General features: G+C 42.8%; 1 long non-coding RNA gene across 2 annotated transcripts; it reads right to left on the reverse strand.

Annotated features, from left to right (window-relative positions):
• Positions 1-232: 232 nt before the first annotated feature.
• LOC141921765 (uncharacterized) lies at positions 233-15,310 on the reverse strand. Of its 2 annotated transcripts, none has more exons than XR_012622771.1 (6): positions 15,172-15,310; positions 6,199-6,286; positions 5,390-5,432; positions 3,060-3,120; positions 2,648-2,763; positions 233-1,636 (listed from the first exon to the last, which is right to left on the reverse strand). It is a non-coding gene; the product is annotated as an uncharacterized LOC141921765 (long non-coding RNA). The 2 variants fall into 2 exon arrangements; XR_012622770.1 differs by lacking the exon at positions 15,172-15,310 and adding an exon at positions 13,842-13,991.
• Between the last annotated feature and the right edge of the window lie 158 nt (positions 15,311-15,468).

A 15,468-nucleotide genomic window follows, 5' to 3' on the forward strand; every position in this document is an offset into this window, starting at 1 on the left:
GCACAACTTACTAACTGTATTTTATACACCAACACACACACATATATGTGTATAGATATATGCATATAGATATAATTCAGTTAAACTTTTCCTTTTAATTTGGCAATTCTGAAACTATTCTAAATGGAATATCATTCAATGCCCATTACTGCAAATAAAACTCAATCAATTTAAGGTAAATAGGAAAACTGCTATATCCCTAAAAAGCTAGCTCAAATAATTCCAAAGCTTTTCTTGCTACTGTTATCCCTTATTTGGGATTATATATTTTAAATGCTGGCCTCCAACACTTGAACACAATGCACAAATTATTTTTCTTGCAACATTAATGGTGCAAAATTGCCTCGACTGGTGCCTAAAAGGGAATTCATACAGCATATATAAATGTATTTCCATGCTGGTAAGATCAGACAGATCTCTGATCTACAATTTGCACAGTTCAAAACAATATTGCCCCAACACAGCACTCGTTGAAAATATTTGTTGGAGCATATTTTATTAGAATATGTTGTTCTGGCAAAACAATTTTGTACGATCTTGTTATTTTTTATAAAAGCAGTTATATATGAAAGACGTACATCACATCAAACTCAAAATAGAATATTTGGGATTGACTCCCTTCTGGAATATTATCCTGACTCCCTCCTTTCATATTGTTTAAACTCACTGATACTTCATTAAACTAACATATTATGTGAAATATTTAACATTTTCACAGGCAGCTTAACTCTGCCACTTCCAACCTTTAGACTACTTAACTTCCCAGCTTTATTCAGGTAATATATATCGAAGTATGGCTACAAATAGTGTGACAGTTTAGTTTAATACCGTCTATTTGTTTTTTCACCCCTGACAGAATTTACCTTGCCCTTGTCACTTGATAAATGGTTGGCAACTTTTGTCCACTTAGCTTTTTGTCCACTTAGCTCTCCCCAGGCATGGTGCAGTCTGGTACTGTGCCATTAGATGTCACTCTGGACCATGCAAAAGAAGATCAAAGCATGAACTAGCATCTTCCCATCAGCAAACAATAACCTCAGCTAGAAAACAGAAGATACATCTTTCAAGACTGCACCTTACCTATGTGCCCTCTCCAGTACGTACACCTTGGCCTCCACACTCCTCTGCGGCTACTGGCTGTGCTGACACAGCAGCACACACTGGAAAGCATGTCAGGTACCATACAGCAAAGACTTGGTCCTGTCCTTCCATTTCATGAAGGAACAATTTCTAAAGTGCATAGTTTTCAATCACACAGAGACACCATGAAGAAACACAGCTGTGGGGTGCCTCTGGGACGGCCGAAGGGCAATGCTGAGCACAGTGTCTGAGCTTAGAGCAAATAATCCAGCAAATGGTAAGCTTGCTGGATTGGATCTGAAGCCAACTGACTAACCACTCTATTTCTGCATTGCTTCTTATGGGTTCTGCTTCCTTTAGTCTTTTCAGTTGGTTGGTTGGTTTGTTTGTTTGTAGTTTTCTCCTGACTGAGTTGTTCCCAGCATTTCATCAGTTTGTTACGACTCCCTCAGGGGAAGGGGGGAGTGATGGTAACTTTGATCTTGGGGGAAGAGATAGCAGTGGCAAGATGAGGCACTCCCACATCTGTTGTCTGGATTCTGCTGATGCTGAAATCCTGGGAGAAAAAAAAAACACGTATTGACTTCTTGTGGCGGCAGGATCAGAGTCTAACTGCACTTATGGTGTTTATTATATTTCCAACCTTCCAGTCCAGGGCATCATGGCATTTTATGCATAAACTGCAGGGAGCAGAGCTGCCATGTCAAAACAGGCCAAATTTTAAAAGTCCCCAGATTTCCTGCTGACATAACTGTATTGCACACAATAGCTGTGCAGTTTTCAGCACATCCTGGAATTTCAATCAAAGGGAAAAGTCCTGCTTGCGGTAAGACTTTTGCCCATTGCCACATAGTTCCACTAATTCTAAGCAGCTCACAAACAGCTGAAGGTGGGGCATCTTTGAAGTACCTTGTAATCTAATCACAATTCTGTCTTTTTAAGAAGAGTACCTCATATGTTGCAGCAAGACAGGGTTGGATTAATTTAAAAGGAAATGAAAGAAAGGATTATAAAACCCCAGGTGTTATTAAAGGTTCTGCTTTCTGATAGCAGAGGCATTATAACCTCTCAGAAACCACACTGCATACACACACAGAGGTGGAAAGCCAAAAGAACAGGGGTTGGGGGTATAAGCCCTGACAGCCATGTAAGTAAAATTCACTTTGAATCAAGTGAGAAGCATAGCACTGTCACGCTGAGAGCTCACGTATCAGAAATGACAGCCTTCATTGGAGAACTTAGCCAAGAAAACAGTTACATAGGGAAGCAACTCTTATCCCTCCTCCAAAGATGGGTACCCAGAGCACAAGTTCCTGGGGGTCACATCACCTGGCTGTGCTGTTTTAGGGGGCTCCCAGTGTGCTTAAGACAGACAAAGTGACAAGCCTGAACACAAACACCAAGGAGTTTGTGTTGCAGGAGTGCTGCAAAAAATGCTGAAGTGTTCCAAGTCCAGCCTGCTGCGTAAATATTGACTTGATACCAGCATCAGGTTGGAAATGTTCTTTGGAGTAGGAGTAAAGCATTTCAAACTGAGGTGGCCCAGTTTCCAGCAGGAAATCAATACCTTTCAAAAAGGATGGCTGAAGTTGAACCGCAGCTGTTCTCCAGAAAACCTCTGTATGATTCCACTGGTGTCTCTGAAGGCTCTGAGGGTTTGTCTGAGACAGTTGTCTTCTCAGCCTGCAAGACAGCGAAGCGTGTCTTTTTGTCCCACCTTCATTCTCTTCAGCAATGTTAGAAAGGGAAGTGAGCATCTCCTCCTCCATTAGACCCTCTTAAGTCCCATCTTCTTTCCTCATTTTCCCACATTCATCCAGAGGACAACCGGAATCTCAACCCAAATCTCTGTTATAGGATAGCAAAGTAACGCCTGCCATCTCCTCTGCATTTCACCTTATGTGGTGGAGAGGAGACAACACCATTAATTTCAACATTGCTTACAGAGGACTATAAAGATGAAGACTTCCTATTGCTACCTTAATTTGATGTCCTGGGAGGGGTGGATTGGTGGATTACTGTCTCCTAGCCAGGATGGATCTGCAATGGAATATGCTGATTAGCAAACAGAAGATGTACACAAAGCAAATCTAGCCTTCCAAATTTTCTCTGGGAAGAGCTTTACAGGATTTACATAAGAATTTGCTTGCAGGGAAGGAGATTTGAGCATCTAATTTAAAACATCCTGTTCTGTGAAGATTAAATATTTCTTTGGGTGCCCACACATACGGAGATGCTTTGGTTTTTTGCAAGTGTTTCTGTGTTTGTCCTTAATCTGTACTGCAGCTGTTGCATCAGAGTTATTTTACAGGTATTAAAAACATTCAGCAGGGTAGCTGTTAGCTAAGGTTTCAGACTCTTGATAACAGATGGCAGATGTTCTTCATGTAGCAACGAGGATAGCAGCTGCCTCTGTTTTGGAAGAGAGATCGGAGAAAACTTGATCCTCAGTGATGTTTGGAGAGGGCTGGTCTTAGGGCTTCTGGCATACATAGCAAGGTTTAAAAAAGCACTAATGTCTCACTTAAGGTCAGAAGAATAGGTCAAGAAAGATTTGCCTTACTGCTAATGTGAGTCTGGACACTAAATTCTCCACCTTTGCAAGGCAAATTCTGGGTAATGCTTTCTGCCATGTATCTACTCTGTTGAGAAAGAGCTTTTGAAGAACTACACCTATACAGAAGAGAGGCAATTTATCAGTGCTGCAGGGAAGAGGAATATGGGAAGCAGGAATGGAAATGACCCGATGGATAATTTCAGCTCAGTAAAAGGGAAGAAAAGAGTCTGTGCTACTTGATCCTACATTACTCAAGCTGCTGCAGAAGGTATGAATGTGAAAGTACTATGGTGTCCCTCAGGCAGGCTTGCACAATGCTCTCAGGGGACACCCAAGCCATGGCATGGGGCCATGAGCTAGCACCACAATTACAAACAACACGGATGTGCTAGAGCAGTGCTGAGGCACAAACGAGCTCAGGGACGCCAACACAATGACACTCACACAGTCCTGCTAGGACCTGAAGGAGTATCTCTGGACACATACTGCACTGATGTAGCAGCTCGCTCCAGATCTCCAAAACAGCACAGTGCTCCCATGGTCAGTGAGAACAGAAATAGCAGCAGTCTCTCCTGAGAGTGAAGAATGTCAGATCTGAGAGATGAAGAGCAAACACGTGCAGATAGGATCAGGACAAGCCACCAAATCCAAACATGACCTGAATAATTTTTGGAGGTTCAGTTAATCCCTTAAGTGGCTTCTGATTTCCTCTGTTTCTCTCCATGTCATTCAGGATTCCTGATGGTGTTATTGATTTTTTTTCTATAATCATTCTTAAATATCTAGTTGTGCCAACACTTTCAAATAGACGCTGCATCTTCAAACCCCTTCTCCAAGCTCCAGGTTAATTTAATGTAGTGGAGAAGCCAGTCAGGCAAAGTTTTAACTGAGATCCAGAAATGCCTGCCCCTCACTGACCTAGAAGTCGTGCTTACATTGTGGCAGTGCTATACTTTTCTGGTTCTCACACCAATACAATTGGCAGTAACTGTATACCAGTGCATCCTGTTCTACAGTGTTGCATAAACATAATAATTACAAAAGCCCCCACGTGAGGGGTAAATGCTCCTCTGAAATTCCTTTGACAACTCTTTGGCATTGGTATTTCAGAGAACACATGTGCCCACAACACCAAAGCATAATTATCAGTCAGTGGAACAAGAGCACTAGAAATTCCTGCAGTTGTGCTGTACCCACTCCCAATGGCAGCATGTCTGTTGTACAGAAAACCTATAATCAATCACAGGAGACTGTTTTACAGGCAATAAGTCAAGCTCAGACCAAGCTTAATTCCCTGGACATTTTTCAAGCTGGATTCAGGTATGCTCAAAGTGGACCTGGCTCCATAGCTCTAATAGACAGATCTAGGGATGTAGGAAGTACTGAGTCATTACCAGGCAAAATTTTCTAGCAGTGCCATAACTGAAATACACTCTAGTGTTACTTGTGCTTCCCCAGGAATTAGAGAGTGGCATCCTTTGGGAGAATTTCTCTGCTGTCTCAATCTCGATGCAGATTTAACCCAGCACCATCTTGACATAGGCCTCTGTCAATTCTGTCAGCTCCTCTACTCCTGTCCATTCAAGCAAGCCCTCCACAACACCTCTGAAGCTGAGTATAAGAACATTCAGCAGGAGGTGAGACTCAAAATGCTTATTTTATAGCTGGCACTGGTGGGAAGAGTACCTGGTATCACTGCAGCCAAAAGGACAGCAAGACAAATAAGAGAAGCCTTGTATGTCACATTCTTACCTCAGAAAGACACGTGGAAAGCAAATGAGGCCATGTGGGTCTCCTGTGGTGAGGGATGAAATGTTATGTACAGTAGTATGTACAGAACATAGTAGTATGCATTTCACACAATACCAAATCATTTCATGTGCAATTAACTGTGTTATGTCTTTTTGTAATCAAATTAGGATTACTTGGGCATGGGCTGCTGATTTTCATTTCTAAAACTTTAAGTTATTTTAAGAGCCCAGTATTTTATAAAAAGCTCTTGTAACAATTTCCTGTCCCCTCTCTTTCTCAGGTGTTCACATGGCAACGTACTTTGAAATCAAACTAGTCTAATAAAAATCCAGTTACAAACGTAACCAAGGAATCTTCATAGGCACCTGACAATAAACACAAATTTGCTAAAGAGGAATAAACTGTAGAGAGGATGACATGGCAAAGTTGGGGCATAGGTAATGTATATGTGTGTTTGTTCACAGTCTATTCACACAAAAAAAAATGTGAACAGAAATGTTAAAGCACAAACTCCACAGCCTCAGTAGCAGAGGAATTAGAGATCAGCTACGCATCTCCCATTCATCTTCCCCATCCTGGAATGTGCAATATGTGCTTTAGCCCATCCCATTGCTGAGCACACAGTTAGTGTCTCAGCATGCTTGTAAGTTTTCCATTTGTTTTTCCACAGCTCACTAATTACTTATAACTGCCCCTGATCACCACACTGCTGCAAAGACCATGATGAATTCAGCAGACCCTACATGCGAATGGCAAAGCATGCAAAACACTAACTGTTGGTACCAATACACAACTGGAGTTTTACAAACCTGCTGGTGTTGCATAACATGCTGAAAATACAGTCTCGCAGAACAAGCACCATCTTCCTGCCAGCACAGCTCTTCTTCTGCAATATGCCTAAGAGCAAAGAACCATTGTCTGTAAAGTAACTCAATTTTATTCGGTAGCTAGTTTAGTTAACCTTTACAGGAAAGAAAGAAGTGAAAAAGAAATAAATATCACTGGTTTAGTTTGCCACTGCTCGTTTTAGACATGAAAAAATGAAGCAAAGGCTTTGTTGATGAGAAGTTTTCCATAATATTGCTCCACTGATGCATTTAGCAATACTGCAGTGGTGTGATGTACACCAGTAAATTTTGCCAATTTATAATGCTGAAGTAATCTCTGCTATGGCTTTATCACTGACCTAGCTATGGGGCCCAGACAGGCCCCAGCTTTGCGAAATAGAGACACAATTGAAGCTCTGTGATTAATTCGTTCAGGGTAGACTCAGCAGGAAAGCACACTCCCCAAGGCATGTTTTGCGTATGTCTGCTCCTTCTTATAAACAGAGGCAAAGCAATGGTTGAAACACAGGATTCAGTATATGAGTTTTCATACACTTCCATCCTAGTGAAAGGAAAGGATTTAACATTATTGGAATGAAACAAGGAATTCGATAAGGCTTCTTCTCCCATCTCAGATGCTGCTGCCATTGACATGCTTCTGTAGGATATACACACCTGCACTTTCTAAAACAAGTCATTTAAGTGAAAACATTTCCCAGTCGCTGCAGTGCTCAGTGTGATTTTTATACAGCATCATATAAATCTTATTACCTTACAAAACTCACAAAAATATTCCCACTAACCATTCAGGTCAGTGGAGCAAACCAGATCTGCCCTATTTCATCTTTCCCAGAAAAGAGTATGCATTTTAAAACATACCAAATAAAATCACGGTCCTCACGTGTCAGCAGGTTGTTGGCTTGTTTTTCTGCTTTTTAATGAAAGAATCCAAAAGGAACAGGCCTATGAGCATCCAGCAAGTTAAGGGTGCATTATCTCAATGCATTCAATGCCTGTTAGTCAATAAAAATACATTACCATGCCATCCTCCGCATTGCAGTCTAACCCCCACTACCTGCACAGATCACCAATGCAAATAAATACAAACACCAGAGAATCAGCATGCTGTGAAACTGTAAGTGGAATTCCTCTTTATTTCCATGTTCCTCCTGGATATCCTTAAGCTAACTATTTTTAACAAAAGCTATTTTGTTCTGAATGCCCTGACCCAGAATTTCCAGAAGTATTTGGCAAGATTAAAATTAGTGGGTCTTCAGGCTTCAGTTTAGCAAGTTACTAAAGTATGTGCCTAACTTTAAGCATAGAAGTAGTTCTTTTGACTTCAGTGGGACCACTCACCTATTTAGAGCTAGGTGAGTGTTTATGTATCTTGCTGAAAGGCTTTGGGCCTTTCTAACCATATGTCCTGAAAACTTTTGCCATTCTTAACTAAGCTTGCCAATACATCACCATGAAAGGACCCTTCTTTCTCCCTCTTTCTTTCTGGCATTATTCTCACTGGAAAAACTATTTGAGGTTCTTTTGCACCAACTAAACTTTAAGCTACATCGTCCAGGTAAAAAGGCAGCGTCCTTCCTTCATAAGACCTCAGAGTGGAATCCTGCAGTAGGGCAGGAGGAATACTTTATACTCTGGAACTGCACACTGGCATGTGTAGAGCTGGAGCCCTTTCCCTATGAGGACAGGCTGAGAGAGTTGGGGTTGTTCAGCCTGGAGAAGGCTCTGGGAGACCTTATAGCGGCCTTCCAGTACCTAAAGGGGGCTACAGGAAAGGTGGGGAGGGACTCTTCATCAGGGAGTGTAGTGATAGGACGAGGGGTAATGGTTTTCAACTGAAAGAGGGTAAATTTAGATTAGATATAAGGAAGAAATTCTTTCCTGTGAGGGTGGTGAGGCACTGGAACAGGTTGTCCAGAAAGGCTGCAGATGTCCCCTCCCTGAAAGTGTTCAAGGCCAGGTTGGACGGGGCTTTGAGCAGCCTGGTCTAGTGGAAGGTGTCCCTGCCCATGGCAGGGGGGTTGGAACTACATGATCTTTAAGGTCCCTTCCAATCCAAACCGTTCTATGATTTTATGATTCTATATAGCTTTTCCTGTTGGTAACACATTCCTTTTTCAAAGAATTAGGCTCAGACCTTACACACACCGGGTTTTGCTTTGTTTTTCAGAGAAATATGGAACTTTGAGAACAGAAAGATGAGTTACACACACACAAGGAGTGGTGAAAAGACAAATCCACGTGTGAATGCTAGCTAAGAATTTGATGTGAAGCATACAGTGTGAAATATAAAGCAATGGAACAACAATTCTCTGATTGGTTGTTAAATTCTCTGATTTAAAGGCTTTGGATTCATTTCTTATTTATGCTGGACAAGTGAAAGAAGAAAATTTGGATCCCCTGGAGTACAGGAAAATAAAAATGATAAATTATTAAATCAACAAAACAGCAGAGACTCTGATTTCAAACATTTTTAGAAGACAGCTGTGTAATTCAAAAATATTTCCAATATTAGCAGAAAAGCCCATAAGTAAAAATAAGCTGTGCATGTAAGAAGGAGAGCAGACCCTGGAATGAGAGTTTGCAAATCACTTGGAATAATCTGGCATACAAACAGAAAAGGTGGAAGCTTGGATATGCAAACATGATCACCTATATTATAAAGCTGTTGAAGGGTAATAAAGGGAAAGCAATAATGAAAAACAAGGACTGAACTGAGAGGAGTGTCTGGAACTGTAGTGCAATGTTGCTGGAATACGCATTTAACATTAATGATCAGGAAGAAGGTTTTAAACAATATTGTAATGAAATCTCCAGGTGATGTGAACTTGCTAAGCATTATGAATTATAATAAGGGCAAAAAAATATTGCTGCAGAGTCAACAGAAATCAGAAGGACAGGAAGAAAGAGAGGTTCTGCTGGGAAAAAAATACAAGCTATAATTGGTGGGAGGAAATATGGAAAGGAGGGAGGCTCTGAGAGAAAATTAGAGACTAATATCAGGATTGACTAGTAGTCAGTTGTAAAGAAAGGTATCACTCAATGTGGAGAAATAATCATTATTCTCCTTGGCTTCTGATGTAACAGCACAATGCAGGCTGTGTCCTGGCTTTGTGTGCCTCATTTCAGGCAGGCATTGACCTGCAAACTGTTCTTTGCAGAAGCTGAGGTGAAAAAGGGCAATCAGCACCAAGTGAGCACAATCCAGCACAATGTTACAAGCCACGTCAGGGCAGGGCTAGTGCCAGTGTGGACAAAACAGGCCTAGACCACAGGAGCAGCAGAATGCCTGTGCCTCCATTTCCTCTTTGCCTGCGTCCCAGCCCAAGCAGCCAGCCTGGCTCCTTCCATCAGAACAGAGATAAGGTTTTGAAGTGATGGGGAAGGACTGCTGCCCCTCTTGGCAGCAAGCTACTTAGAGCTCCTGTTCAAAAACTGCCCTACTTGTATCTCTGTGGGACAGCCTTCTGGCCCAGCTCCTCCCTTTAGGTCTGTCCATCCCATGGCAGAAGCACCCAGCATCCGCATTTGGCATCTCATTCTCAGAGAAGCCACATTAAAAGCTTCCTTTATTTCCAAAGAGTCTTACACCAGCTGTGTGTCCATGAACACGTGGAGGTGCAGCGACTCTCTGAGCACTGGTCCCAGGCCAACTCACCACGTGTGCCCCCCGGACACCTCTGGTTACGATCTGCTGTAAACTTAGACCTCTTGCAGTTCAAATGATTTCTTTGTGCTTTGACTTCTTCCCTGTTAATTTAGGATGGCAATGCTTTCAAGATTTTTGGCAAGAAGCCATTGTAGCCACACCAAATTGTATCACTTTTTTTCCATTCTTTATTAGGTTCCCACATCTCCCATTCTTTTTGAATACTGATGCCCTTAACTCTGTTTTCTGGCTTAAGTCTCTTAACACTTCTGTTCCCAGACTCATCCTGGCTACTGTGTACCACTCCTTCTGCCTACCTGGATTTCTGGTCCCCACCACTTTCTCCATTCTCCTACATATTCTGTGCTTCTTGAGTCCCCATCTGTGCAACAGTTGCTCATGTGCCACCCCCCCCCCCACCCCCCCCCCCCCCAGTTTGCCTATCTATCCAAACATTTATGGATATGCACACATTTTCACGTGGTCCAAAATATGGGCTTTTAGTTACAAAGATTTCAGCTGGAGGGCGTAAACTGAAAAGAGAAAAGAATGAGAATTTTCATGCTAAGCTTGTAACAGTCCTCAGCAAAGCCTTCTTCCTCCTCTCTTCCTTGCAACCCCCACCATTGTGCTGGGAGGGATACAAGAGAATCAATCTGCAACCCTGCGAAAAATAAACAGAAATAATCACAAAAACAGATGGACATCCCCTAATCCCTGGTAGCTGAAGGCAGGATTTTACTCATGTTTTTAGAAGATTCCTCTTTCTAAAGACCTCCATCAACTCAAATCTGGTTTTGTCGCAGAAACATTATCTGTCAGATGTACTCTCACTTCCTTTTCCCTGTCCACTACCATGTAAGATATCATTCGAAAAGTCTTTTTTTTCTATTTCAAATAAAATTCTCTGCACTCTAGAAAGAGACCTTCCCACCAGTGATTTGTTTCTTTCTAATTAAATAAAGTAATCCTTGAGACATCAGCCCTTAAGAAGAATGTTTTCAAGGCAGCTGCTCTGCTAATTAGACAAAATGCCTGGATGATGGCAATTTACTTACAGTCACCCCACAGAGGGACATACAATACTATGCATTCTCCGGCAAACAGTGCTAGCGCAGAGCTAACACCACCCAGTGTGGGCAACATAAGTGTTTAGTCCACTTTCAAGATATTCTTAATGGTAGAACTTAATATTTCCAAAAAATGGCAGAAGGGTCCATCCCACGTCACAGCAGAACCCTGTTCCGCCAAGCAGTGCCTCAGTTCCTCTACATGAAAGGATATGCTCAGCACACGTCTTCCTGGGCATACAACGAACAAGAGTGACAGCTACAAGAATTGCATTTTGCCTTGAGCAGGATAATGGCTTGTGTTAGGCTTGGCTCAATCCACATGTGACTGCTCTGCATCCTCCAAGTAACCTTATGAACATCTGCCAGATGTCAACAGCTCAGAAAATTCCCTTAGGCAGTATCTCTGCTTTAGACCCTCAGCGGGATCAATGGCAAGAGGCTTGTGGAGCTCCCAGGAACAACTGGACAACACAGGGGACAGAAAGGCTGGCTGGAAAAGGGAAGATGCTGGTGCATGCACTGAGTTTCTGTCATGTCAAGAGATAGTCCTGAACAAACAGATTCTTCCTCAGCTATTGCTACACATGCCAACGTCAGTACAGGCTAAAGACACAACTAAATACACACAGGTTGAAGTCTATGAGGAGAGACTTTATATCTCTTCACAAGGCAATGTTACCAAAAAACTCTCTGAATTATTTTTCACCACAACACATAAGCAAATGCGGGAAGCAAACTGTAATTTAGCTCTTGAAGTTGTCTGGTATACCAAAGCATTTTGTGTACTCTGGACTTCACCCAAAGCAAACATTCAACTACTTTTCTTTTAAACACATCTGGAGGTCAATACAAATTGTCCTACCCTTAACATTAGTCCCACACAAACTGGCTAATATGCATCCACAAAACAGGGAGTAAAGTAATTTCTGTGGTCACATGAATGATGCGGCTTCACTTTCAAGTCCTACCACAGATTTCCTGTTCGATCCTGCGTAAAAGGGTTAACCTCTTTGTACATCTCCATCTGCCAAACAGGGTAAATAACACCTGCCTCCTTTCTGGTAGTTTATGAGGCTCTGAGGGCATGTCTCTACCACAGGTGCAGGCACACCCAAGCTGGCTCCATATGAGGAGCACTAATTGTGTTCCTCATTTTTCTAGGGATTCAAATTAAAATGCCCAGTATTCAATTTATCAAGGTGCTGAGTGCTCAGAACTGCAACTGAAGTCAAAGGCAACCCTGCTTGGAACAATAAAATAGATATATATTAACTGTATAATACTAAGTACACTGAAAAATCAGGCCAAAGGCATCTCCAATGGGCACCTAAAATGAGCAAGCATCTCTGAAATGAAACTCAGTGCCTCAGGTCCCCTCCTAGAAAACAAAACCAGCTTTATGCCTTTTGGGATGCTGTAAAGACATTATTCATTCATACCATAAGGCACTTAAAAGCTACAATGCCAAGTATATTTTTAAAAAGCAAAAAGAAATTCTATCGGCAGTGCACAGCAGTAATTAAGGCATGGGCTGGAGCACGAGGACAGAGGACATTCAGTCCACTGATCACCCATCATTCATTCTCTACACTTATTGAGGAATAGACCTGTGGAACAACACTGTGCGATCACATCATACAAATCAAGACTTAAAATAAGGTTATGTAGACAAATTGTTTTATTTCCTACTGGTTTTGTGTCTGATTTTGCAATCGTATCATTCCTTTACTACAGCTTTTTCATAAAATTTAATTTGCCTCAGGATCCATAGGTGGAAAACAGTAATCTTATTCCAACTCTTGCATAAATCAATAATAACGTCTTTGAAATTAATGAAATTAACATAAGTGAAAAGTCAAACCTTTTGGCTCCTGAAAAGTGCAAGCTACATTTCAGCATTTGGATTCAGTGTACTAAAGCTAGGCAGCAAAATGGGGTGTTACCTATAGACTGTTCCCTTTTTTAAAGTTATTCTTAAAGGCTAACGAAACTTTACAGAGCATCAATATCAAACATTCTTCTCTATCAGTCATTAAAAATAGGAAGTTTTGTAAGTCCCTACTATGAAGCTTTCACCTTTACTGCTATCACTCCCCCACATAATCTCATAGTTTTAAATTTGGGGGCGATTCACACCTTGTACTCTCTCCTCCAGAAATCAGACAACACAAGCTATTTGTTGAGTTATCTGAAGAGATTAAGTGACATCACAAGGGTTCTGGGGAAGAAAGTAATCAGTACAACCGAGGGGATAATCAGGAAGCTGATTAGAATAAAGATACTGCTGTGATATAGCCCATTTGGGATTTAATGTATGAAAAGATAAAAAGATGAAAGAAGAGGAAGAACAAAGAGCAAGGGATAAGAGCTCCTTGTAAAGGAAGGAGGAAAAGAAAGAAGGATATATGACCTTGTATTATCTAATTCTCCTAGCAAGTATATACTAACTGGTATTTGTGTTGGTGACTTATAGTTGGTCATGTTAGAACATGGTTTGAATAAAATAAGGAACTGTGCCGTATGTCTGTTTTAACAAGTGCCAAGCCAGGTGATTTACAAAAACGCTTCAGCTCCTCATACCTACAGTGGCATTTTGCAAGATTCTTGCCACATGCCACACACTGATGGTTGTTTGCCACCCTCCATCTGAAAGGTGACAGCATTTCATGCTGTCTTTTGTCAGCACCTTCATGAGCATCTTAGTTTTGAACTCAGTTTTTCTTTTCACCTTGTAGGTGAAGAGTTCAGTCATCCTGGCACTGAGGCACTGCTCTGTAACGGGTAGTTCAACAAGATGAATGGGGAAGGAAGAAGAGCAGAGGCATATTCATTGAAGAGAAAGAAAAAAACAAAACACGCCTTAGATGATGTCATACATGTCATACCTCATACACACTTTAACTACACACTGTAGCGCTGTGACCATCAGTCCTTCCTGTTCTTGCAGTTCCATCTGCAGCTGGAGACATTTGTGAGTATTTGTGCACAACTTGTCAGAATAGGACGTCTCTGATCCCCTTCTGACATAGTTCAACTTTGCAGGGTAAATACTGTTCTCCAGTCTTCAAGCTACATGTTGAAACTGCTGAAAGTGACATGGTGAAAGCAAGGCCTGATCCTACTGGGACTATCAAATAATGTGTTTCATGGGACTTAGTGAACAAACACATTAATAATTTGCCCCCCTCCAGCAGGTGCTGGATTTGACATTACTGCTTCTGACATTCCTACTGCTAAGGACTGCTACAGGGAAAGCTAGGCTGGCTGCAGGCTCAGCGCGGAAACAGCCACCCACACATGGTGTTGAAAGAAGGCTACTTGAACAACAGATGACAGAGCAACTGGTTCCCGCTCACCCAACTCGTATCCCAGCACAAAGTCAAGTGGCATTCAAATTAAAGCATGTTAGCTTTTAAACATACACCACAGGGTGAACAGAAGATAACCACGGACAGATGGGTTGTGTGTGTGCTCACCGCTTCAGGAGAATCGTACACCCTTCCTGAAAGTATTTTAATCTCTTGAGCGTGGCACATAGTGATCTCAAGATCTGTGGGATCCAAATGCTTCCTATTTCAGTGTAGGCACCAGCAAATTAAATGTTTTAAAATTGATTCACAGAATCACAGAATCATTCAGGTTGGAAAAGACCCTTGGGATCATCACGTCCAACCACCAGCCCTACTCTGCAAAGTTCTCCCTTACACCATATCCCCCAACATCTCACCCAAACGACCCTTAAATACATCCAGGGATGGTGACTCCACCACCTCCCTGGGCAGCCTATTCCACTGACTGACTCCCTTAGCACTGTGTTCATCAGACTGCTCTTGGTATTAGGGCTTCTTTTGCCCCTCTGCTTCACTACATACACTGGCTTTGCTGCCTGCTGACCTCCTAAGAAGCTGCAGCTGCCTGTCTCAGGAGATGTAAACACAGGCATTTCTTGGTAGCAACAGCACCGTAGTCTTGGGTTTCCGTGACCAACTGTGTTTTCAGGCCCCGTTTAAAGCAAATCCTGAGCCCTTCAAATGACTTTCTGGGGGGCTGAGCCACACCTTGACCTCACAGAACAGGTCTCTGCCTTGCTTCCAAAGTGACGATCCACAGGTCAGTACAAGAAAGCAAACTTCTGCGATTAGATCCCGGCTGGGTTGGTTTCTGGTCAGCAAAACGAGGAGTGCCAGTGCCGTGCCTGTGCTCGACGGGACTCACCAGCCCAGCGGGGAAGGGATGGCGTTACCAGCGCCGGGGTTTTGTGAGGGCGGCGTTGTGCCCGCCAGCGCTGCCTCCACCGCACTCTCTCATCATTCCCGCCTGCACGCGGCTGCAGCACGACGACGGGCCCGGGTCCCTTCACCGCAGCGTCCCCGGCGATCGCTCCCCGCCGGGCCGGGCCCTCCCCTCCCGCCCCGGCGCCGCTCCGTGCGGGCCCGGCGGCCGCTACCCCTACCGGGGAGGGCGGGCGGTCCGTCCTGCCCGGCGGCCGGGGCGGGGGCTGCCCCCGGGGCA

Source organism: Strix aluco, chromosome 3 (genome assembly GCF_031877795.1).
Source record: "Strix aluco isolate bStrAlu1 chromosome 3, bStrAlu1.hap1, whole genome shotgun sequence".
NCBI classification, from domain to species: Eukaryota; Metazoa; Chordata; class Aves; order Strigiformes; family Strigidae; genus Strix; species Strix aluco.